Raw genomic sequence first — 25290 nt, 5'->3', positions numbered from 1 at the left:
CACACTTTGAGAACCATTCATCTATAGAATCTGATCCTACTTCCCCTATTTTGGAAACTGACTCTTGCAAGTCCTCTGATATAGTTTCTGTGGATGTTGCCTATTTCTAAGTAACTATCTTAGAGATACATCTAATTGGCTGAGAAGTACACCAATGAATTCCTCTCTAAAATTCTGGACAGAGAACTTTGGAATGTGGACAGTTCATTAAAGCAGCTTCTTTCCAGTGTCTGAAGATGTAAGATGTAAAATTTTGAAGTGTCAGTGATACTACTCCCCGTCAAAGACACCAAGAAACAGAGACAGCCAGTCTGAAGCAAGAGCAAAGCAGAAATTAGAAGGAAGAGACATCTTGCTGCTGCTGCTGCTAAGTCGCTTCAGTCGTGTCCGACTCTGTGCGACCCCATAGACGGCATCCAACAGGCTCCTCTGTCCCTGGGATTCTCCAGGAAAGAACACTGGAGTAGGTTGCCATTTCCTTCTCCAATGCATGAAAGTGAAAAGTGAAAGTGAAGTTGCTCGGTCGTGTCCAACTCCCAGCAACCCCATGGACTGTAGCCCACCAAACTCCTCCGTCCATGGGATTTTCCAGGCAAGAGTACTGGAGTGGGGTGCCATTGCCTTCTCCAGAGACATCTTATTAATGTTCAAATAAATGGATCAAAGTTTACATAATCATGTTGCTATACTTGATTGTGATGAGATCTTTATTAAAAGCTCCTTTGAGATAAAATCATTTATATAGGTTTTCTATCATTTGCAATTCAAAGCATCTGAAAATAAAATTCTCCTCAAGGGACTCCTCATCTGTGAAGACCCCTAGCTCCATTCTTTAATCAGAATTGATAGCCCACCTTTGAGACAACATTAGGCCTACCACTCACCTCTGGCACAGCCTCTGCCTTACTGCAATCACACACACTCTAAGGCTTTCTCACCTGGAAGTCTCCCCAATATATCACAAGCTCTTGGAAAGCAGTGAAAGAATAGAACCATTTTTTTAACCTTTATCAAATTAAATGTATGAATGGATATAGGTAGGGGAAGAAGAAGGAATGAAGAAGAAAAAGAGCCATTGACATAGACATAAAATCTTGCTCTATTCCTTTCTGGGTAAGTCATTTAATGTTTCTGTGCCTTCATCCACTCATGCTAGACTGAGTCTAAATTAGGTGAGAATCGTTTTTAAAATTTACTTTTAATTGGAGAATAATTGCTTTACAATATTGTGTTGTATTTTGTGTTGGTTTCTCCCATATATCAACATGAATCAGCCATAGGTGTACATATGTCTCCTCCCTCTTGAACCGCCCTCTCACCTCTAATCCCAACCCCCCCCCCCACAACCCCCACCCCACCCCCAGCTTCAGGTTGTCACAGAGCACTGGAATTGAGCTCCCTGAATCATACAGCACATTCCCACTGGCTATTGTATGTATGGTACGGAATGTGTTTTTGTGATACTCTCTCAATTCATCCCACTCTCTCTTTTCCAGACTTATTCACAAGTGGGTTCTCTAAGTCTGGGTCTCCATTGTGAAAGTTGCTCAGTCATGTCCAACTCTTTGCAACCCCATGGTATATACAGTCCATGGAATTCTTCAGGCCAGAATACTGGAGTAGGTAGCCGTTCCCTTCTCCAGGGGATCTTCCCAACCCAGGGACCGAACCCAGGTCTCCCACATTGCAGGCAGATTCTTTACCAGCTGAGCCACCAGGAAAGCCCAAGAATACTGGAGTGCATAGCCTATCCCTTCTCCAACGGATCTTCCTGACCCAAGAATAGAACCAGGGTCTCCTGCATTGCAGGCAGATTCTTTACTAGCTAAGCTACCAGGGAAGCCTTGCTGCCCTGCAAATAGGTTCATCAATACCATCTTTCTACATTTCATATATATATATATATGTATATATATATGCATTAATATATAATATTTGTTCTCCTTTTTCTGACTTTATTCACTCCATACAATAGACTCTAGGTTCATCCTAGGTGTGACTCTTAAAATGCCTTTAGTAGGTAAAATTTTCCTAAGAAACTCCATCCTTGCCAGTTCACTTAGAAACAGAAACCATATCTATAGCATTTCTCTAGGAATCAAGATGAAGTTTATTAAACTTTCCATTTTGTAGATTTGAGGCCTCCAAAGAGAACCACCTACCTTCTCCCACCTTCATTCAATTTTAAGAAACTTGAAAATTAAGTCCCCCACACTATCAAGTATAAATTTTATAACTCTTCAACAAATCTTTTAATTTCTATTTTGTCATCTGTTCCTGATCTGTAACTTACCATCTTATGAGTTCTCTGAGACAACTGTTTGACCAATGTGTTCACATTGCCTATGTGAAATGAAAATATCTCCTGCCATATTAATAAACAAGAAATGTCACAGCCTTTGGTGATTTCTGGCCGTGAATGAGGGCTCCATAAACTGCAAAACAGTGATGCTGCCACTCCCCAAGGAGATTGCTGAGGAGCTCTGGGGAACTGAGAAGCAAGGTGGACAAGGAAAGAGGATTGGCCCCAGAGCTGAAGTGCGTATAAAAGGAATGAATTCAGTGAGTCCAGAGGCTTGTATTTTCCCATAAATAGAATGGCAAATTCCTTAACTTGCTACATGATCTTTAATATTCAGACTGCCTGCTCCATGTGTTGCAAACTTGTATATAGCCTGACTTCCCCTCCTGCCTACCTGGAATGGTTTTCTCAGAGCAATCACTGCAGATGGTGACTGCAGTCATGAAATTAAAAGACGCTTGCTCCTTGGAAGAAAAGCTATGACAAACCTAGACAGCATATTAAAAGGCAGAGACTACTTTGCTGACAAAGGTCCATATAGTCAAAGCTGTGGTTTTCCCAGTGGTCATGCACAGAAGTGAGAGTTGGACTAGACCATAAAGAAAGCTGAGTGCCAAAGAATTGGTGCTTTTGAACTGTGGTGTTGGAGAAGACTCTTGAGAGTCCCTTGGACTGCAAGGATATCCATCTAGTCCATCCTAAAGGAAATCAACCCTGAATATTCATTGGAAGGACTGATGGTGAAGCTGAAGCTCCAATATTTTGGCCACCTGATGCAAAGAGCCAACTCATTGACAAGGACCCGGATGCTGGGAAATATAGAAGGCAGGAGGAGAAGAGAATAACAGAGAATGAGATGGTTGGATAGCATCACCGACTCAATGGACATGAGTTTGAGCAAGCTGTGGGAGATGGTGAATGACAGAGAAGCCTGGTGTGCTGCAGTCCATGGGGTTGCAAAAAGCTGGACACGACTGAGGGACTAACACACACACCATGAGGTAAGCTAAGTCTTTTATTTTAAGCTCTTCTTTCTAGGTGTTTCTCTCCTAGAAATACCATGTACTTCGGTTTATTCTCAGGAAGTTCAAATTGAAATAGCATTTATCTTTGACCTGAACTGAGAGAAGTCACAAGACTGGCCTAAATTCACACAGCTAGTAACCACTGCCTGGAGAAGGCGATGGCACCGCACTCCAGTACTCTTGCCTGGAAAATCCCATGGATGGAGGAGCCTGGTGGGCTGCAGTCCATGGGGTCACTAAGAGTCTGGTACGACTGAGTGACTTCACTTTCACTTTTCACTTTCATGCATTGGAGAAGGAAATGGCAACCCACTCCAGTGTTCTTGCCTGGAGAATCCCAGGGACAGGGGAGCCGGTGGGCTGCCGTCTATGGGGTCGCACAGAGTCAGACATGACTGAAGCAACTTAGCAGCAGCGGCAACCACTGCCTAAAAGCTCAATGGAACTTCCTGACTCTAAACCCTGCTCTCTCCCCACCTGTGGTCAATTCCACTCAGACAAAGAGCCCAAAGCTTTTAGTTCAAATAAAAGACAAGGATTTTATTCCATCTGTGGGTATTTAAGGAAATGAATTTTGTAAAGAACTGAAAATGAGCTGAAAAACAATGGTGAGCATTTAAAGATATTACAATTTGACTGAAGCTAATGGCAAGGAGATAGGAAAGAGAAGGGTGTGGATTTCTGTCACTGCCCTAACACTAGCTTGGTGACTTGAGCAGATTAAGCAAAACAGACAATTTTATCATGTATAAAATGAAAAAAAATATCTTATCTTACAGAGAAAGAGAACAAACTCATTTTCTGAGCCTACCCATAGTCTTGACAAGCATTATCATACTTAATTTTTACAACAACTTCTACTTATCTGCTTAGTAGGCATTATAATGCATTTTTTTTCCTAACAAAGAATTTAGATTTGCAAAATTAAATTTTCCCATCATCACAGAATTAACACCTGTGATCCCCACCACCACTGGTCTATAGGCCTTAAATGAAGGTTGTGAGATAAAATAGCCTAAGAGATGAGAATAAATGTGTTACACTGTCCAAAATCTGGTACCTTTGGGTACATCAGCAGAACCATCCCTGAATGTCAAATCAGGAAATTTACTCTTATTTCACCACTTACATTCAATTGTGACAACCTCACTTCATGTCTCCAAGCCTCAGTTTTCTCACCAGAAAAATGGGGCAAATGAATCACAGTCCTAGATTCCTGCCTTATGGAGCAGTGATGAGGCCTCAGCAAGATCACAGTGATAAAATATGCTTTGTGTTCCATAGAGCCCTATACAAACGTGTGCTATTATTATTATTATTATTGCTATTATGATTATTATTACACCATGTTCTTTAGGCAAGACATTTATGTTAAACTGACACAGCACATAATTGGAGTGCTCAAGTTAAATAAATGAAGTCAGCTGTCTGACTCCTTTAAGATAAATGATGTTATTACAACATAATTGTATAACCCCATATAGCTTACAGCAGCAAAAGGATGTGTATTTCACATGCCCTCCTATAATTACATCCCCATTATAATTTTGCAGTTAGTTGCGATGAGCTCTGGTCATGAAAACATGCCAATTTTGTATGGGATTGAAGTCTGCCTAATTTTAGCAAATTGAGAGTCACACAAAAGAAAAGAGATAAATACTATGTTGTTATTTTTCATTAGAGAATTGCTATATTAAGAGGCTGCGATCCAGCTGTGTTTGTTTAAATAAAAGTGTGATTTGAATACCTCCTACAGCTAATGTTCCTGCCAATGAATAAAAGATAAAATGTGGCTCCCCTCTGGTTGGATGGGAGTCTCTGCATTCTAGCTGACTTGGAGATTTATTGTTCTACACAAGGAAGTTGAAAGCGTGGAGGGCAGACCACACGCAGGGGCCTTTTGTGTATTGTTTCAAGCCATACCACTAATAGATTTCTTCCACTGAGGCTCCCAGCAATTCAGCTGTGCTCAAATGCTCCACTTATCTGTGAAAAAATAATAATAAAATAGTAATTATGCCTCAATGGCAAATGCAGCCCAGCTCGATGCCACAAGGAAGAAAGTAAACAGGAACAAATACCATTCAGAGAAGGAATGCTGTATTGGAGTCATTGTGATAATGGATTTATGCCTTCTTTATTTCTTCCAGGCAGACTCTCTCACTTACACCTCAGTGCCTCTGTCTCCCAGTGTCCACCCAAAACTAACAATATTCTCCTGAAATTCACTGTCTTGCAAGTTGGCCAACCCAGAATGAAAGACCAGAGGTGAGATCGAAGATGGAGCTACAATGTAGTTAAAGTTAATTTTAAAATATCTGGAATGATGTTCTAGAGGTCCGGCATACCAGGATATGGACAACATAAAGGTCTGCTATCAGGTAGATCACAGTCTAACGATGCATGTAAAATATATACACATTCCTCATTCTCCAAGCCATGAAGTGTGACCTTTTCAAAACCCTGTTATCTGAATACTACTTGCTCTTGACCACTCAATTCTTGCCCACCATTCCCTCTCATATAGCTATATCAGATCTCCCCTCCCACCTCCTCAAACACACACACACAGCATTCTGTATTTTATCTTCAGGCTTTTTCAGGCATTAACTATCCCTTCTATCTGACTTGACTCTCCTCCTTTAGTCATGTAGTTAACTCATCTTCATAATTTGGTCCAAACTTCAGCTCCCAGAAGTTTTCCCTTCAAAAAACTCACCCTCCATGAGGATGCTCCAAATGCAGGATAAACATACCTCCTCTCTGTAGCAGGAACACCTGTGCTAACCTCACACACTGGTGCCCAGCTGAGGAGATTGAGCTAGGGAGACATATATCATGTGTTCCCTATCTCCATCCTGGGCGGAGGGGGGAAGGGGAGGGGGGGGAAGAGAGGATAGCTCTTCTCTTTTTTGTTCCTTCTCCTTCCCACCACTCCACACCATCCACCAGAACCATAGCCATCATGAGTAACTCTTAACCGATAGGAATGCATTTTTCACATGTGTTGAGCTGGAATAAAAATAAGAGAACTATATTTGTATTGAAATATTCTGTTCACTTATCTGCCTCTTTTCCAGGTCTTTGAGGAGGATCTTTTTGTCCCTGTATCCTAAGGCATTACAGTGACTAAAGCTTTATAGACATATAGTAAATGATAGATGGAAGAGTGAATAGATAGATAATCAAATAAACATCGGAGGAAAAGGTGACTGGTAACAGGGGCCACAACCTCCAGGCTGCGGACTGGTACCTCCTATCAGATCACTGGCTGCATTAGATTAGAATTAAAGTGCACAAAAAATGTAATTCGTATGAATCATCCTGAAACCATCCCCTCCAACTCCCTGGTCTGTAGAAAAATAATCTTTCATGTAATCCGTCCCCTGGTACCAAAAAGGTTGGGAACCGCTGACTGGTAACATGAAAAGTGAGGACAAAATGCAATGAGAAGCAAAATTAGGCACAGATCATTTGCAGCTGGGAAAATTGGAAGACTCTTATGGAGAATGGGGCTATTGAGCTAAGACTTCAAAAATCTTGTGATAAAGGACAGGGCATTCCATGAATAAAGAACAATAAAAGTGACTATTTAACAAACCTACAGTATCCACAGGGTGTAGTTACAATACCCAAATGGTGTAGTTACTTCCAAAGTAAAAACTCTGAAAGGCTACACACCCTTCCAATAATAACCCATATCTGAATTTTTTTGGAATGGTCTTCCAGGTCCACCTAATAGGCACTGAACTAAATCTAATTCAGATTGCTTTGGTTTTGTTTTTTTTTTTAAACCCAAATCTGGACTGCCTAGCTTAATTTCCCACTTCACTGTTTCTTCAAAAGTTGAATATATGTGATTCACATAAACAGCATGTGCTCAATATATTGAATGAAGTCAGTGAAGTAACAAACTCAGAATTGCCACCACTGGGGACAATAAAAGTGTCACGTTACTTCGTCATAGTCACCAGTTCACAGAGAAGAAATGCCTAGGTGAGAAAGGAAAAGGCACACCAGTTATTGACTGTTTAACCCTGTGCATATTATATAACCTAGCTAAGCTTCAATTTCCTCTTTTGCAAAATAACGTTAACAATAGTTGCTTTGTAAAGATATTGTTAGGATCAAGTCTGACTTTAAATCACATGATATTGCTATTTTGTAGGTAAAAGATCAGCAATTTAATGTGATTCAAACCAATGTAACTGTGATTAGAAATATGGTAAATGCTCAATTTAGGTTAAGAGTGAATCTTCATTCTGTGTAAATGATGAATGCCAATTTAAACCTTAGTTATATCATTTAATAGCAGCAAACAAGTAAGTCACCATTGTCCTAACCACAGTTTCCTTATCTGGAGTTGATGTTATTTCCTTTGTAGATATAAAAATAAAATAAATAAAAGATAGCTGATACAAAGCAGTCACTCAACCAATAGAAACCTAGATGATTGCAAAAGACCAAGATCTATGAAAAGATAACAGGGTTCCAGAAAAGCATAATGGGGAGAAAATTTATTCAAGGGTAGGTTATATACATAGGTATTCTGGTCTCATGTTGAAATATTCTTTATTGAAAGCCTATGACCTTGCGTGTAATTCTAAAGAACTGTTGTGTTGGAGCTGACTTAATTAAGGCTCAGTAGAGAACTGAGCAGGTGGTTGCCAGAAGCCACTGGGAGTCTGGTTTATACTGTCTGAGTCCATTTAAATAACCAGAATGCTCAAAGTCTAAAAAAAATCTATTCAAACAGTAACCGTCATGATCAAATTAAAACTACATGCTTTGTGTGTGTGTAAAAATATGGCATGGGGATCAAAATTAGATGTGAAATACTCAGAGGGATCTTATTAACAGCAGAAGTTTCTGACCTAGAAGCACATAAAGAATGTATTCATTCATACCATCAGAGGTTATTATTATCTGAAATAATAATAAACTAAGTTATGACAGCCTGCAAAAGTGCTGGGCAGACATGGTTTTTATCAAGTGTGTAATGCTAATAGCCATCCAACAAGGTAATTATTTGAGTTAAAGTTTAGAATATCTGAGAAGCGGTGCATAGGGATTGTAAGGGAATAGTAGTGTTCTCAGGGGAATGCTTCATCGATGTTCAGAATGCGTGCTTGGAGACTTCCATCTCACACACAGAGTTTAGAGGGTATATCTTAATGTTGTGCTGAAAATAATCACCAAATCTCAAAAGGTTTCTTCATTTAGAATTTGGACTGGCCATTATGTGAGGTATCCTCAAGGGAATATCTTGGAATGTGTTCTGTTTTAAAAGGAAAAGAAAAAAGGAAAGAGACATTCTGAACTACCTTCTGAAGCATTCAAACAAGGAGAAGCAAGAGACTTCTCTCAAAACCAGGACTTGAAAGCCAGCTAACATGTGCATTTGGCATCGAGTGACCATAGAGGGTGAGGATCTAAGGCTGCAGGCTTGGGGGTTACCTACCTCCAGGTCTGGGGGCAGGTTTTGCCATTCTAAGTCCTGGGACAAATCATCAAATCTCTCTAAGCTTTAATGTCTTCATCTGCTAAGGTGGCTAATAATCTGTTTCTCATGGAAAGTAAGTAGCTCATAACCTCAGAGACAAGTCACCCAGTAACAAGTGGAGGCTAATGTGTGTCTACGGGTTTGCTCGGCTTCTCAAGCAAGATTTGTAGCTGCAAGAGGACAAATGTCAGGGTCCTACATGGTAGGCGCCCAAAATTTTTCCAAAAACTCTATGCTGGGATCTAGGAGGTATAAGCTTCATGTGTGCGCTCTGAGATGTTAAGGTGAAGAAGCTGGCTGAGCCAAGAAGAGACTGAACTCTTTCTCGGCCTGAGGTCCTCTTGGAATGCCCGAGGCTGCATCCTGGCCCTGGGGAGACTGTGGCACTAGACAGACTGATCAAATCCAGGCTGCCGTGTGTTTACTGAAGCATTGTGGGGAAAATGATAGGTTTTCTGCTATCAGAAACCTGAAACTAATTCAGCATAAGATTTTGGTCATTTGAGAAAGAACTTGAATGAGAACCAGGAGAAGTTGAACATGAACATGTCTTTTCAATGTCCTTGACAGATGCCAAAAGAAAAGTTAAGTAACGTGTAGCATACAATAATATTTCCTAAATCGTTCCCAGAACACAGATTTGAGACATTTATAGGGGTTCCACCAAAAAATAGTGTTCTGTGGTCAGACAAGTCTAGAAAATGCTATATGCTGTGTTTACATCTGTCCTGAATAATAGTAATTCACAGTAGTAAATCAAATGCCTGAGAAAGCCTATAATAACAAATATACTTTTAAAAATTTGTTCATTACCTTTGGGTATTGTTCTCTTTGTTTTCTTTTGAAAATATAACACCTATGAGTACCTCTCAAAACATCAGTGTTCTTATGAATTCAAATTGGGACGTACAGAGGCTGCAAGAATGATACTGTCAGACAATTGTTTCTGTGGATGTCTTCCAGGGACTGACTAATCCCTGCCTACAGGATGCCTTCCATGAGGTACCCTTTCCATTTTCTTCACTGGAGCACTCAGCTCAGCATTCAGGCACAATTTCTGGAAAGTCTTTATTTTTTCTACCAGTAGAAGTTAGGAAGCTTCAGTTGTACTCCTGCAGCCCCTAAGCTTAGCCCAGTGTGACAGGGGCCATAGCCACTTGTACCTGAGTACCTTGAGGTCAGACAAACTCTTGTACCCCAGCAACTAACCAAATACTCACCGTGCCCTGATTAATGTCCTACAAATGACTCTTCATCTTTACTAAGCTGAACTTTGATGTTTGAGCAAGGCTTCTGTGCTCAGTCTGAAAGTCAAAGTAATTTCAAGTCTTTCTCTACCAAGGCAATTCCTTATCCCTGGTTTGGTGGCCTGTACAGAATTAGAGAGTCTTGAAGAAAAGTGAAGCTAGAAATGTAGCTTCTTGGCTGACATATAAAAGGCTCTTCTGTGGTGTAATAGCCAACAACAAAAAGCTTTATTCTAGAAGATTTGATATTAATAGTATGTTCAGAATGTATCTGGGTCATTTCAATCTCACCACCACTATTCTAGTTCCAATGTTTGATATCTCCCATCAGTGACGTTACAATGATGCCTACACAACTCTCTCATCTTCCATTCACCTTATACAAGATTCATCATTTTCTTTATTAACAATAGGTATCACTTTGACTTAGTGGTAGAGAATCAGCCTGTAAATGCAGGAGAGGCAAGAGACTCAGGGTCAGGAAGATCTCCTGGAAAAGGAAACAGCAACTCACTTCAGTATTTCTTGCCTGGAAAATTTCATGGACAGAGGAGCCTGGTGGGCTATAGTCTATAGGGTCACAAAGAGTCAGACACAACTGAGAGACTGCAAATGCATGCATGACTTCTGCAGAAAACCATGCATTTTCACCTATGCAATATTATTTAATATTAGGTAGACCACAGTTTTTTCCTACTGTCCCCAAAATATTTCACTGAACATCATGAACCTATCCAGTCATTCAAGATCATCGAAAATATGGGGCAGATTTTCATATAGATTGCAAAACTGGGATTGATTGTTTGGGCGTTTACATTATCAAGTGTTTAACTTAGTTCTGAATATATTTATTGTTATAGATAACAAATGATATATGTTTTAATTTTTTACTAAGCTGTAAAACAAATCCAAATGTTTTGTATTGCACAGGTATTACCTCTTTTAAACTCAAATATAGCAATTTCTTCTATATGATTCACTCAGATACATTCTGTTCTGCATTCCCTTTAAATATCTCTTCCTTGACTATGTTTTAATTGATTATAGCACATGCTAAGTCACTTTACGCATGTCCGACTCTTTGAGATCCTATCAACCATAGCCTGCCAGGCTCCTCTGTCCATGGGATTCTCCAGGCAAGAATACTAGAGTGGGTTGCCGTTTCCTCCTCCAGGTGATCTTTCCAACCCAGAAATCAAACCCAGTCTCTGAAGTCCCTTACATTGGCAGGCAGGCTCTTTACCACTAGCGCCACCTGGAAAACCCTGTGTGCAGGCGTCCACTTAAAAGTGTACAGTTTAATGAGTTTTGACAAATGTGAGTTTGACAAATGTGTACATCCAGAGAGACTTGGTAATAATGAAGAAATAGAATATTTGCATCCCTCAAAAAAACTGCCTAATGCTTTTTTATGCTAATCTTACCAATCCTTTGTCCTTGGCAACTTCTGATCTGCTTTCTGCTATTATAGATTAATTTGAATTTTCTAAATTCTATATAAATGAAATTATACAGTATATACTCTTTTGTGTCTAGCTTCCTTCACTCAGAATGTTTTTGAAATTCATCTGTCATGCATTAAAAAGTATATCAATCTTTTTCATTGCTGAGTAATGTTCCTTGTGTGTATTTATAATGAAATTGTTTATCTAATCCCCTGCTGATGGGCATTTAGGTTGTTTCCAGCCTGATTACCAATACAGCTGCTATAAACATCCCCTTAAACAGCTTTCTGGGCACATGTGCTTTCATTTTTCATTTCTTTGGGGTAAATAACTAGGAGTGGACATACTGGGTATGTATGGTTAGTGCATGTAGCATTTTCTAAGAAATTACCAAACTGTTTTCCAAAATAGTTGTAATATTATACTTCTCTCCAGCAACCTATCAGATATTCAATTGTTCTGAATCCTTACCAACATTGGATCTTACAGTCTTTTTCATTTTAGCCATTCTAATAGAAGCATGCTGCTGCTGCTGCTAATTCACTTCAGTTGTGTCCGACTCCAGGCAAGAATCCGACTCCAGGATTCTCCAGGCAAGAATGGAGTGGGTTGCCATTTCCTTCTCCAATGCATGAAAGTGAAAAGTGAAAGCAAAGTCGCTCAGTCATGTCCGACCCCCAGCAACCCCAGGGACCACAGCCCACCAGGCTCCCCTGTCCGTGGGACCCTCCAGGCAAGAGTACTGGAGTGGGGTAGTGGTATCTTATTTTGATTTTAAATTGCATTTTCCTGATGACTAATGATGAAGCTTGGGGCTGGTGCACTGGGATGACCCAGAGGGATGGTATGGGGAGGGAGGTAGGAGAGGGGTTCAGGATTGGGAACACATGTACACCCGTGGCAGATTCATGTTGATGTATGGCAAAACAAATACAATATTGTAAAGTAATCAACTTCTAATTAAAATAAATAAATTTAATTTAAAAAAAAAACAAAAAAAGAATCTTTTCATATGCTTATTAGCAATTAATACATCTTCCTTGACAAAATGATGAAGTATATGTTTAAATCTTTTCCCCATGTTTAGTTGGATTGTCTTCCTGTTATTAAGCTGTAGTTTATTATATATACTGCATGCCAAGTCTTTTAACATATATATATATATATATATCTTTTTTCCCAATTTGTGACTTGCTTTTTCATTTTCTTAACATTTTCTTCAAAGAGCAGTGATTTTTAATTCTGATTAAACCTCACTTATCCTTTTTTTTCTCTTACTGTTTTAAATGTGGGAGGTATTAGTTAAGAAATCTTTTCCTACCTTGAATTTGCAAAAATTTTCTCTACTTTTACTTCTTAAAGTGCTAGCTATTACATTTAGGTCTTTGAGTTAATTTTTGTGTATGTCCATGTTCGTCAAGGCTGTATATTGTCACCCTGTTTATTTAACTTATATGCAGAGTACATCATGAGAAATGCTGGACTGAAAGAAACACAAGCTGGAATCAAGATTTCCGGGAGAAATATCAATAACCTCAGATATGCAGATGACACCACCCTTATGGCAGAAAGTGAAGAGGAACTCAAAAGCCTCTTGATGAAAGTGAAAGTGGAGAGTGAAAAAGTTGGCTTAAAGCTCAACATTCAGAAAACGAAGATCATGGCATCCAGTCCCATCACTTCATGGGAAATAGATGGGGAAACAGTGGAAACAGTGTCAGACTTTATTTTCTGGGGCTCCAAAATCACTACAGATGGTGACTGCAGCCATGAAATGAAAAGACGCTTACTCCTTGGAAGGAAAGTTATGACCAACCTAGATACCATATTCAAAAGCAGAGACATTCCTTTGCCAACAAAGGTCCGTCTAGTCAAGGCTATGGTTTTTCCTGTGGTCATGTATGGATGTGAGAGTTGGACTGTGAAGAAGGCTGAGCGCTGAAGAATTGATGCTTTTGAAGTGTGGTGTTGGAGAAGACTCTTGAGAGTGCCTTGGACTGCAAGGAGATCCAACCAGTCCATTCTGAAGGAGATCAGCCCTGGGATTTATTTGGAAGGAATGATGCTAAAGCTGAAACTCCAGTACTTTGGCCACCTCATGCGAAGAGTTGACTCATTGGAAAAGACTCTGATGCTGGGAGGGATTGGGGGCAGGAGGAGAAGGGGACGACAGAGGATGAGATGGCTGGATGGCATCACCGGCTTGATGGACGAGAGTCTTAGTGAACTCCGGGAGTTGGTGATGGACAGGGAGGCCTGGCATGCTGCAATTCATGGGGTTGCAAAGAGTCGGACATGACTGAGCGAGTGATCTGATCTGATCTGATGTGTGTCAAGTCACTTCAGTCATGTCTGACTCTTTGCAACACTATGGACAATAGCCTGCAAGGCTTCTCTGTCCAATTTTTGGGTAAAGTATGAGTTAAAAACCAAATTTTTTTCTATCTAGATTTCTAGTTCCTCCAACACAATCTGCAAAAATGACCACCATTTCCCCAGCGGATTGCTTTAGGATATTTGTCAAAAATTAATTGACAAATTAAGGTAGGTCTATTTCTGGATACTATTCTGTCTTCCTTATACCAACCAATACCACACTGTCTAGATTACAATAGCTTTATAGCAAGCTTTGACATTAGAAGTGTAAGTACTCCAATTTTGTTCATTTTCAAAATTGTTTTGGCTAGCTTAGACCCCTTTACATATTCATATAAATGGTAGATTTCTATTACCAACTGCTAGTTTTTTTAAAAACCTGCTTATATTTTGGTTGATATTGAGTGACATTGCTAGGTCATTTTTAGTAGAATTGGTATCTTTCAAAACTTTAAGATTGTGTTCCATTGTCTTCTCATTGGATTTCTGATGAGAAATATGCTGTCATTTTAAAATCTGTTTCTCTCTTTTTTTTTAATTTGGTTGCTTTAAAATTTTTCTTTATATAACTGGTATTGAACAACATAATTAGATATTCCTTGGTGTGATTTTTTTTTTCATTTTCTTTTTGCATTTGAGGTTCATAAATCTTCCTGATTTTGTGAGTTTATAACATTTATCAAACTGGAGCAGTTTCAGTGATTATTTCTTCAAGTATTTTCAATTTCTCCTCTCTTCTGTGCTTCAAGGAACCCTTGATATTCATTTTATCTATATTTGGCTACTTGATGTTGACTCAGTTTTTTGATGTTCCCTTCACTTTTTTTAAAAAAAATTCTTCCTGTGTTTCATTTTTGTTAGCTTCTATTTCTTTTTTTTTTTCTAATTTTTTAAAATTTTATTTTATTTTTAAACTTTACATAATTGTATTAGTTTTGCCAAATATCAAAATGAATCCACCACAGGTATACATGTGTTCCCCATCCTGAACCCTCTTGTGTCAAGTTCACTGATCTTTTCTTGTGTAGTATCTAATCTACCAATAACCCCATTAAATGTGTTTTTTACCTTGGACATTGTGATTTTTATCTCTAGAACTTTGATTTGGGCCTCTATATATCGTCCATGTCTATACTTAATTTTTTTGAACATATAGAATATGTTATAATGGTTTTAACATCAGCTCAGTTCAGTTCAGTCACTCAGTCATGTCCAACTCTTTGTGACCCCATGGACTGCAGCAATCCAGGCTTCCCTATCCATCACCAACATGATGTCTGCTAATTCTGCTTCTTTGTTAGTTCTGGATCAGTATCAATTGATTGATCTTCTTTGCCTCATTATGAGTCCACTTTTCTCCTTTGTTATATGCCTGCTATTTTTTAAATGTAATGCCAGATATTGAATTTATCTTATTTTGTGCTGGATACTTTTTTGTATTCCCACAAAATTGTGAGTTTTCTTCTTCGATGCAGTTATTGGGACACAGTTTGATCCCTTCAGATCATGCTTTTAAGATTTACTAGGGAGGATCAGAGCATTGCCTAGTATGAAGCTATTTATTCTCCACTACTGAGGCTAGTTCTTTGGGTGCTCTACCCAGATTCCTGTGATTCATGAGGCTTTCCTGACTGACTGGTAGAAACAGGCACTATCCCCAGTCCTGCATGGGCACTCGTCTCTTTATACTTTCAGGTGGTTCTTTCAACATCCTCAGATGCTGTTCCTACAAGTATGAACTGATTTCTCTGTTGAAGACTCGAGGAGAATCTTCTACAGATCTCTGGAGTTCTCTCTCTGTACAGCTGTCTCCTCCCCAGTAGTTTGACCTGAAAATCTGTCATGGTATCCTCAGACTGTCAGCCCTATCTCCCCAACTCAAGGAGTCCTTGATTCCTGTCTCCTGTTTCATGGCCTGTCCCCTGTTTCATGGCCTGAAAAACCCCTCAAGGCAGCAAGATGGGAAGATTATAGGTCCAACTTAATTTTTCCACATCTTTCTTAAAATTCATTGAGTTTTTTTTTTTTTTTTTCTTTTTTGCAGGGAGAGGTGGTGTTTGTTTCTTGGTTGTTTCAGATGGGAGAGTAAATCTAGTTTCTGTTACTCCATCTTGGGAAGAAGTAGAGTCTATATTTGTTCATTTTTAAAACACTTTTCCTCTTTACAGTTATATTTGGATATTTCAAGCCCATTGGAATTTTGTTCTCGGTTTTCTAATCTGCTCTTTCATTTCATACTTCTATCTTTCCAAACTCTTAGCCCTGTATCTTGAACTCAGTGAGAATGTTATGTTTTGTGTAGAATCCGCCTCCCCACATGCAGCCCAGGAAGTTCCTCCAGATAAAGCCATCAGGACGTTACAGAACTCACATTTTTTTCCCTTTTCTAAGAGGTTACTGTTCTGCAGTGTTTGTTGTTCAATGTGTGAAAAATTATTTTATGTATATTGTCCAGTTCTCCAATCATTTTCAGTGGAAAAGTAAACCTATTCTCGTGACTGGTAGTAGAAGTATTCTTTGGGTTTTCTCTCAGCACTTAAAGATGTCACACCATTATCTTCCAGTGTGCATGGTTTCTGAAGTCTGCTATAATTCTTATTTTTTTATTCCATATTGAATGTGACTGTTTTTCTCTGGATAACTGCATGATTTTCTCATTTTTCTTTGTTTTAAAAATTTGAATATGACATGCCAAGGTGAATTCTTTTTTTTTTTTTATAATGGCAAATTATGCTTTTCTCAAACTTACACTTTTATTTATTTATTTATTATTAAATTTTATTTTATTTTTAAACTTTATATAATTGTATTGTTTCCTTTTGATTATCCTGTTTGGTTGACAATGGGGATTGGTCTGCCAGAGAGATTATTTTTCAGTGTTTGCTCCACCCTCAAATTTGATTTTCTCTTCACACTGCACCTCAGAGAGGGTATATCTCTTGCACATTACTTGCTACTCACTGCTTTTAAGTCTAATGGTTTAGGATGTGGGTCTTCTAAAGACCCTTTTCTTCTAAACCTCACATTTAGATAAGTATTGTGTTTTGGGGTATGGACTTCTCACTAATATTGAACCCAGCACATATTCTTGTTTCTCCACCCTTTGGATTTTAATCAGTATACTACCAAAAATCTTTCTGATAAAATACAAACATATTACTTTCTAGCTGTGTGACCTTAGGCAAACACATCATTTCTCTGAACTTCAGGCTTTTTATTATATAAAGTGGAGATAACAAAATCAAGGAGATTAAAATTTTTTCCAAAGAAGATTAACAGATGCTCAAAATCACTAATAATTAGGGAGATGCAAATCAAAACTACAGTAAGATATGACCTCACACCTATTATCAAAAAGATATTAGAATGGCTATTATCAAAAAGATAGGAAATTACAAGAGTTTGTGAGGATATGGAGAAAAAGGAACCCTTGTGTACTATTAGTAGAAATGTAAACTGATGTAGCCACTATGGAAAATACTATGAACATTCCTCAAAAATTAAAAATAGGGCCACTATATGATCCAGCAACTTCTCTTCTAGGTACTTATCCAAAGGAAACAAAAACAATGACTCAAAAGATGTTTGCAGCTGCTGCTAAGTCACTTCAGGCATGTCTGACTCTGTGTGACCCCATAGACAGCAGCCCACCAGGCTCCTCTGTCCACAGGACTCTCCAGGCTGGAGTGGGTTAAAAAGATGTTTACACTCCCACATTCACTACAGCATTATTCACAGTAGCCAACACATGCAAGCAACTTAAATATCCATTGATGAATGAATCAATAAAGAAAATATGAGATATATATATATATATAATTCAGCCATATAAAAGAAGAAACTCTCGCCATTTGCAATGACATGAATGGTCCTTGAAGGCATTATGCTAAGTGAAATAAACCAGAGAAAGATAAACACCATATGACCTCATAATGGAATCTAAAAATTAAAAAAAAATAAAAATAAAAGAATTCATAGAGAGAATAGATTGGTGATTACCAGAGATTGAGGTTGAAGGATGAATAAAATGAGTGAAGGTAGTCCAAAATTACAAGCTTCCAGCTTCCAGTTGTAAAAATTAGTCTTGGAGATTCAATGTATAAGGATGTAGTTAGAAATACTATATTTTTGAAAGTTGCTAAGAGAGCAAATCTTAAAATTTTTCATGACAAGAAAAATACTTAAACTATGTGTAGAGATGGATAATAGACTTAGTGTGGTGACCATTTCACAATATATACAAATGTTAAATCATTATGTTACACCTGAGAATAATAAAATATTATATAGCAATTATATCTAAATTTAAAAAATACGAAAAAAAAAAAAAAGAATGGATACTAAAAAGTACCTAGAGTGAAACAACATGAAATCTCTATGTTTGTAATATGCTAGTTGTTTCACATACATTTTTCTAATTAACTTACTAATTAATAATGATACAAAAGTGGGTGAATTCCAACTTTTATTAATACACCTGGAATTTAGCATTTCTATTTCAAAATCAGCTTCTGGAGAAATACCATTTCCTCAGTTGCTATCCAAAAGGAAAATAAAAAATGAGATGTTATATTCTTATATCATTCAGATATAAGAATGTGTAAGAACACAAAAGGTTAAAAAAAGCAATATGTCAGATAATTGTCAAAGGAAATGGAGTTGAGAGGAGCCCTCTGAGCATGAAGTAACTCCCGAATCTGTAAATAGTGTTCAGAGAAATAGAGTAACTAGGAGACACAGTGAGATAACATGTTGGACTAGTGACACCCTCAGATGTCCGACCATGCCAGGTTTAAACCCCAAATCTTTCATTTTTAGGATGTGGCAATTTGGATGAATTAATTTCTTTAAACCTCAGTGTCTTTATCTGCAACAAGGCAATAATTGTGCTTTCCTTACAAATATGTCACAAGGATTAAGGAGAAGTGAGATAATATACATGAAAGATCCTGAGATATAAGAGGAGTTCACTCTATGTTTATTTACAAAACACATTTACTTAGAAAAAAGAAGCCTATCATCAGGAAACAGCAAAAGGAGCCAAAGGCAGCATGAACCAAAACTCAGAAATCTAGGAGAGAGATGTCAAACCAGAAACCCAAATACCAAGATTAGGAAGCAAGGGTGACAGTCAGATAGCACAATACCACTCTATAGGAACAGAATTAGCTAAATTTGGGTTAATGAAGACAATGTGTCTGAAGCGGGTAAAGAGGGGAGTCTACAAGGAATTCTAGTCTAGGTCACCTCTCAGGAGCCTTCCATCACTTGTATTTTATTTTATTATTTGACTGTGCTGGGTCTTTGTTGCTGCCACGAGCTTTCTCAGTTGCGGTGAACAGGGGCTACTCATCGTGGTACGCTGGCTGTGGCTTCTCTTGTGGAACAGGGGCTCTAGAGCCCAGGCTCAGTAGTTGTGGTGAATTGGCTTAGTTGCCCCACAGTATGTGGGATCTTAGTTCCCCAACCAGGGGTAGAATTCATGTCCCCTGACCTGGCAGGTAGATTCTCAACCATTGGACCACCAGGGAAGTCCCCCAATACTTGTATTTTAGAATTCTATGCTTTGCTTAAACAGTTTTTTTCACTAGCTCCCATTTCTAGCCTGGGAGGCAGCATAGTAGCATAGTTCATTCCTGGATCTTAGCAAACCCTCCTTCAACACCTCAGCATTGTGAGTTTGGGCAAATTCTTGTAATGGACTTTTGCCATTCTTTTTAAATACTTATTATCTTAACTCCTTTCACATATTTGGGATCTTTTCTACCTTACAAGTATTGCTTAGAGCATAGCCTAATTCTCAGCATAGAAGCTAAAGAAGTTGGGTGCTTGCTTCTTTAGTCTCCTCAGCAGACAATATTTGAGCATTTGAATTGGCATATCAGCAGCATTCTCCACGGGCTTTGAATTAGAAGCTCATAACCCAAAGATTCAGAGTCATAGAGAAGCTTCACCTTTAAAGGTTACCGTTGAAAAATAACACTCCAGGTCTAACATTGGTCTCTAGTGTCCTCTGATTACTAGCTCTATGCCAGTAGCAGCAATATTTTCCTTCATGAACTGGTTTTATAGAGTTGATTTTAGGTTGCGTTGTTGGGAGTATCTTCTGAACCTGGCTTTTCAATCATCCCATCCATTATTTTACTAAATTCCTTTTGTTTAAATCAGACATATCAGTACTGAGACTAATACATTCTCTTTAGCATCAGTTACCTCATCTATAAAATGGAGAAAATAGCAATTTCTGCTTATTGGAAACTGTAATGATTCAACTAAAGGAGGCACATAAAATGTTTACAGGTGTTCCTGAAATATCTGTTTTTCCTAATAAATGTTTGCCATTATTATTTAGTGTTTTATTTTTACATGAAAAATTTGAAAACACTATATCATTGAAAGCTCTCAACCACACTTGAAAAAGATACGACTTTTACTAATTTAGGAACACATATCCATTAACATTAGGCATATAGAATGAACAAAGCCAGATGTTCTGAGAAAATCACTAGGCAAAATTACCATTAAGATGGGATGAGATCAGTACAAGAAAGAGTGTAAGTGAGAATAGGGCTCCAAGTTCTCACAGAGATCAATAGGTTTACCAGTTCCAGTAAGGATGAGATGTGTGTCAGTTCAGTTCAGTTGCTCAGTCATGTCCAACTCTTTACAACCCCATGGACTGCAACACGCCAGGCCTCCCTGTCCATCACCAACTTCTTCCGGAGTTTACTCAAACTCATGTCAATTGAGTCGGTGATGCAATCCAACCATCTCATCCTCTGTTGGCCCCTTCTCCTCCTGCCTTCAATATTTCCCATCATCAGGGTCTTTCCAAATGAGTCAGTTCTTCACATCAGGTAGCCAAAGTATTGGAGTTTCAACTTCGGCATCAGTCCTTCCAATGAATATTCAGCACTGTTTTCCTTTAGGATAGACTGGTTGGATCTCCTCGCAGTCCAAGGGACTCCCAAGAGTCTTCTCCAGCACCACAGTTCAAAAGCACCAATTCTTCGGTGCTCAGCTTTCTTTATAGTCCAACTTTCACATCCATACATGACCACTGGAAAAACCATAGCCTTGACTAGATGGAACTTTGTTGGCAAAGTAATGTCTCTGCTTTTTAAAATGCTGTCTAGGTTGGTCATAACTTGCCTTCCAAGGAGCAAGTGTCTTTTAATTTCATGGCTGCAGTCACCATCTGCAGTGATTTTGGAGCCCCAAAAATAAAGTCTGTCACTATTTCCACTGTTTCCCCATCTATTTCCCATGAAGTAATGGGATTGGATGTCATGATCTTAGTTTTCTGAATGTTGAGTTTTAAGACAACTTTTCACTCTCCTCTTTCACTTTCATCAAGAGGCTTTTTATTTCTTCTTTGCTTTCTGCCATAAGGGTGGTGTCATCTGCATATCTGAGGTTATTGATATTTCTCCTGGCAATCTTGATTCCAGCTTGTGCTTCATCCAGTCCAGCGTTTCTCATGATGTACTCTGCATATAAGTTAAATAAGCAGGGTGACAATATACAGCCTTGACGTACTCCTTTTCCTATTTGGAACCAGTCTGTTGTTACATGTCCAGTTCTAACTGTTGCTTCCTGACCTGCATACAGATTTCTCAGGAGGCAGGTCAGGTGGTTTGGTATTCCCATCTCTTCAAGAATTTTCCACAGTTTGTGATCCACACAGTCAAAGGTGTGTGTAAGCAATACTAAAAAGAAAAGAGTAATGAGGTTGGAAAAAAATAAAGTTTGGTCAAAGCACCAAAAGAAAATCGTATTTCAAGAAAGGAGGGTCAATTATTCTCTGGAAAATTCTAATCCCCCTGCTGAAGGAAGAAGAAGCACACAACATTCAAGATAAAAACACGGTGGGAGGAATATGGACAACATAATTTGTTAAAGGAGGGAAATAGGGTTTTGTTAATGCAGGAATGAACAGAAACATCTTGTTCAGTAGTTTCTAGGTAGAGTATCCCACAGTTCAGTATAGAGTGTCTGACGGGATGTAACAAGGCCAGGAGGGGGCTAGACCTGATATATAAGATGGGATCCAATCTCATGCAATATCATGGGAAGGACCCAGCTATGGGAATCCCCAGTTAGGTTGTTATCCTTGAAGTCAAAGTAAAGTCTTATTCAGAATCCTGGTTACCAGACCTTTCAGAATATGATACTACTCGTTATTTTTTTGTATCAGGGACTGCATCCAATTTAAAACATGAGACCTAAAAAGAGATGTTTGATCACTAGCCAAGCTGAGTTAAGCCAGAGCATGCATACAGCATAGAACTAGAGCAAAAAAGAGAAATCCAGTGTAAAATAAGTAGCAACAAAGCAACTAAATGTACAGGGTCAAGATCTATAGGCAAGTCAGGCGAGAGCGAGAGCTTCCATGTTGACAGCCAGTCCCCAGACACACTGTGTGAGAGAATAATGGAATCAGAAGTAAGAGGAGAATGAGGCTCCTAATTGCTGGGAGAGACTGTGTTCACGAGCCTGCAGAGAAGCCATCTCAGGGACCCGGGCTGAGGGGGCTCGAAGAAGGAAGGGAGAAAAAGAGGAAAAGAAACCTTACCTGCCAGGGCTCTTGGTCTCCTTAATCAATAGATATTGATGAGGCCAAACAAGAAATTAATGCAAGGCTTTATTTGGTCTCCTGCTATAGTAGGAGGGAGTGAAAACAAGTAACAGTTTTCCCTGCTAGCTTTCTCGCTCCTCAGGCTAGGCAAGCTGGTTCCACATGGGATGAGTGTAGGGGTGGATCCAGGAGTTGGCCAGAGGGGTGGCTTTGGTGGTTTACCCACCTGTTTGGTGGTTGTGTGTGCAGGGGGGCATGTGCTGTACCCTGCTTTTGCTCCCAACACCCTTCTTTTGCTCCTGGCTCTTTAAAAGTGACAGTTGGGTTACTGGTCTTTTTGTATCTTGTCCATAATTTACCCCAACTGCACGTGCACATAGTTATTTATAGTTCATTATAGTTTCTTTGTATTTTGTTGCTCAAGGAGATGTTTGTCCAGGCGACAGTGCTGCAGCAAAGGGTCCCAGGTCCCAGCCTGTCTCAGAAAGAAGAAGCAGGTAAGATAGAGAAGGAAACCATGGAGAGTAGGAGAACTGGAAGAAAATGTAGGGGGAAAGGAAGAAAACAGAAAGGGAAGAAAAGTGGAAACTGGAAGTGTGGAAGAGACTGACAGAAAATGAGGCAAAGATCTATATCTTAAAGCAGAAGACATGACTGAATTATTGGGAGAGAGAGGATGCAACAAATGTTTGAAATGTAGATGAAATAAAACTTAATTGTCTGAGATCATCCACCACATATGCAGGGTGGGGGAGGGGGGAATCAGATCAGGTTGTAACTGCCATAGTACCAAAGAGTTACGTTTCTGCATTTATAAACAGATATCTTTTGGCAAGTGAATTAAAAAGGCCTCCACAAGACACACGATTCTGGGCTTCAATCCATTCACTCTGTGAATTAATTGACTTTATTTGAACTCTACTGTTTTCAGTTGGAGAATTCACTGTGAACATGTTGTACATCTCTCAGATATCAAATAGCAAATGTACTGCAGCCAGATACTGAAACAGAGCCAGAAATTGTTCATTAATCAGAAAGAGGTTTCTCCATGATTAGGAAAGACAACCAAGAGGTAAATAAATAAAATAAACAGCTAAACTCTTTAAAATGTCTTAAATTTCACTTTTCACTTGGGAAGCAGAAGCTCCACTGGAAACCAAGTAATTGTACTCACTAGGGAAAGGAGTGGTAAATGACATCTGCTTTCGAAATAACATTTGTTCCTAAAACCTTATTTATAATCAGTTCTTCATATCTTACTCAAAATCATCATTTGCCAGCACTAGATTTACAAATTCAATTGTTTTTTTCTTTTACAGCATAAAAAACTACGTTTTAATCTTTTACAGCATATAAACATTCATTTGATTTGACAAGTCCATGGAGTGTATGTTCTCATTAATTTATAAATTTACTACATTTTAAAAGGTTAAAGCACATAGTGTTCTAACCAGAATTTATGGGTGCTTTCAAAAGATAATTACTCTTGTTCTCCTAAACAAACAAATTAGATAGATGATGATAGATTAGATGATAAACAGATAAAACAGGGTTCACAGACTCCCATGAGAGCCTGGGTGAAAAATTGGGCTGGGAAATAGCCACAGCCAAAGGCCAACCACAGGTCTGTTCTGATATACCTGGCACTACTAGTGGATTGTGATCATTCTAAGTATTTCCTCTGCCTGTTTTATTTTCTCAAATTCAAGATCTCCTCACTATGTTTTCATCTCCCTAATCCCTGAAAACTAGCAGGGATTAGAAGATACCCTACCAAAATATACAAACAGCTCATACAACTCAATAACAAAAAACAAGGAACCCAATCAAAAAACGGGCAGAAGAACTAAATAAACATTTCTCCAAAAGAAGATATACAGATGGCCAATAGGCACATGAAAAGATGCTTAAAATCACTAATTGTTAGAGAAATGCAAATCAAAACTACAATGAGGTATCTCCTCACATGGGTCAGAATGGCCATCATTAAAAAGTCTACAAATAACAAATGCTGGATAGGATGTGGAGAGAAAGGAACCATTCTACATTTTGGTGGAAATGTAAATTGGTATAGCCACTATGGAAAACAGTATGAAGGAAAATAGTTTTTTTAGTTAAAAAAATAAAAATAGACTTGCCATATGACCCAACAATCCCACACCAGGGCATATATCCAGAGAAAACTCTAATTCAAAAAGATTCGTGCACCCCAATATTCACAGAAGCATTATATGCAGTAGTCAAGACATGGAAGCAACCTAAATGTCCACGTACAATTGAATAGATAAGCAAGATGTGGTGCATATATATAATGGAATACTACTCAGTAATAAAAGGAATGAAATAATGCCATCTGCAGCAACATAGATGGACTGAGAGATTGTCATACTAAGTGAAACAAGTCAGAGAGAGAAAAACAAATACAACATGATACACTTATATGTGAAATCTAAAATATACAGATAAACTTATTTACAAAAACAGAAACAGGCTCACAGATACAGAAAAAAAATGTATGGTAACCAAAGAGAAAGAGGGTTGGGGAGAGATAAATTAGGAGATTGATTGGGATTAGCATACATGAACTACTATGTATAAAATAGATAATAAAATTATACTGTGTAGCACAGGGAACTACAGAAAGAAAAACACCAATACAGTATACTAACACATATATATGGAATTTAGAAGGATGGTAACAATAACCCCGTATATGAGACAGCAAAAGAGACACTGATGTATAGAATAGTCTTTTGGACTCTGTGGGAGAGGGAGAGGGTGGGATGATTTGGGAGAATGGCATTGAAACATGTA

General features: G+C 38.5%; 2 long non-coding RNA genes across 2 annotated transcripts in view; one reads left to right on the top strand and one right to left on the bottom strand.

Annotated features, from left to right (window-relative positions):
• LOC129655363 (uncharacterized) overlaps positions 1–6000 on the bottom strand; it is a 60767-nt gene extending 54767 nt beyond the window's left edge. The window contains exons 1-2 of the long non-coding RNA XR_008715929.1: positions 5409–6000; positions 5251–5313 (exon numbers count right to left, since the gene is read on the bottom strand). This is a non-coding gene — a long non-coding RNA (uncharacterized LOC129655363). The remainder of the gene's footprint in view (positions 1–5250; positions 5314–5408) is intronic.
• Positions 890–23018, top strand: LOC129655364 (uncharacterized). Its single transcript, XR_008715931.1, has 3 exons — positions 890–1113; positions 13972–14066; positions 22901–23018. It is a non-coding gene; the product is annotated as an uncharacterized LOC129655364 (long non-coding RNA).
• The last annotated feature ends 2272 nt before the right edge of the window (positions 23019–25290 follow it).

Source organism: Bubalus kerabau, chromosome 6 (assembly GCF_029407905.1).
Source record: "Bubalus kerabau isolate K-KA32 ecotype Philippines breed swamp buffalo chromosome 6, PCC_UOA_SB_1v2, whole genome shotgun sequence".
NCBI lineage: Eukaryota > Metazoa > Chordata > Mammalia > Artiodactyla > Bovidae > Bubalus > Bubalus kerabau.
The sequence above is the reverse complement of the archived record's forward strand: the minus strand, read 5'-3'. Positions and strand labels throughout refer to the sequence as shown.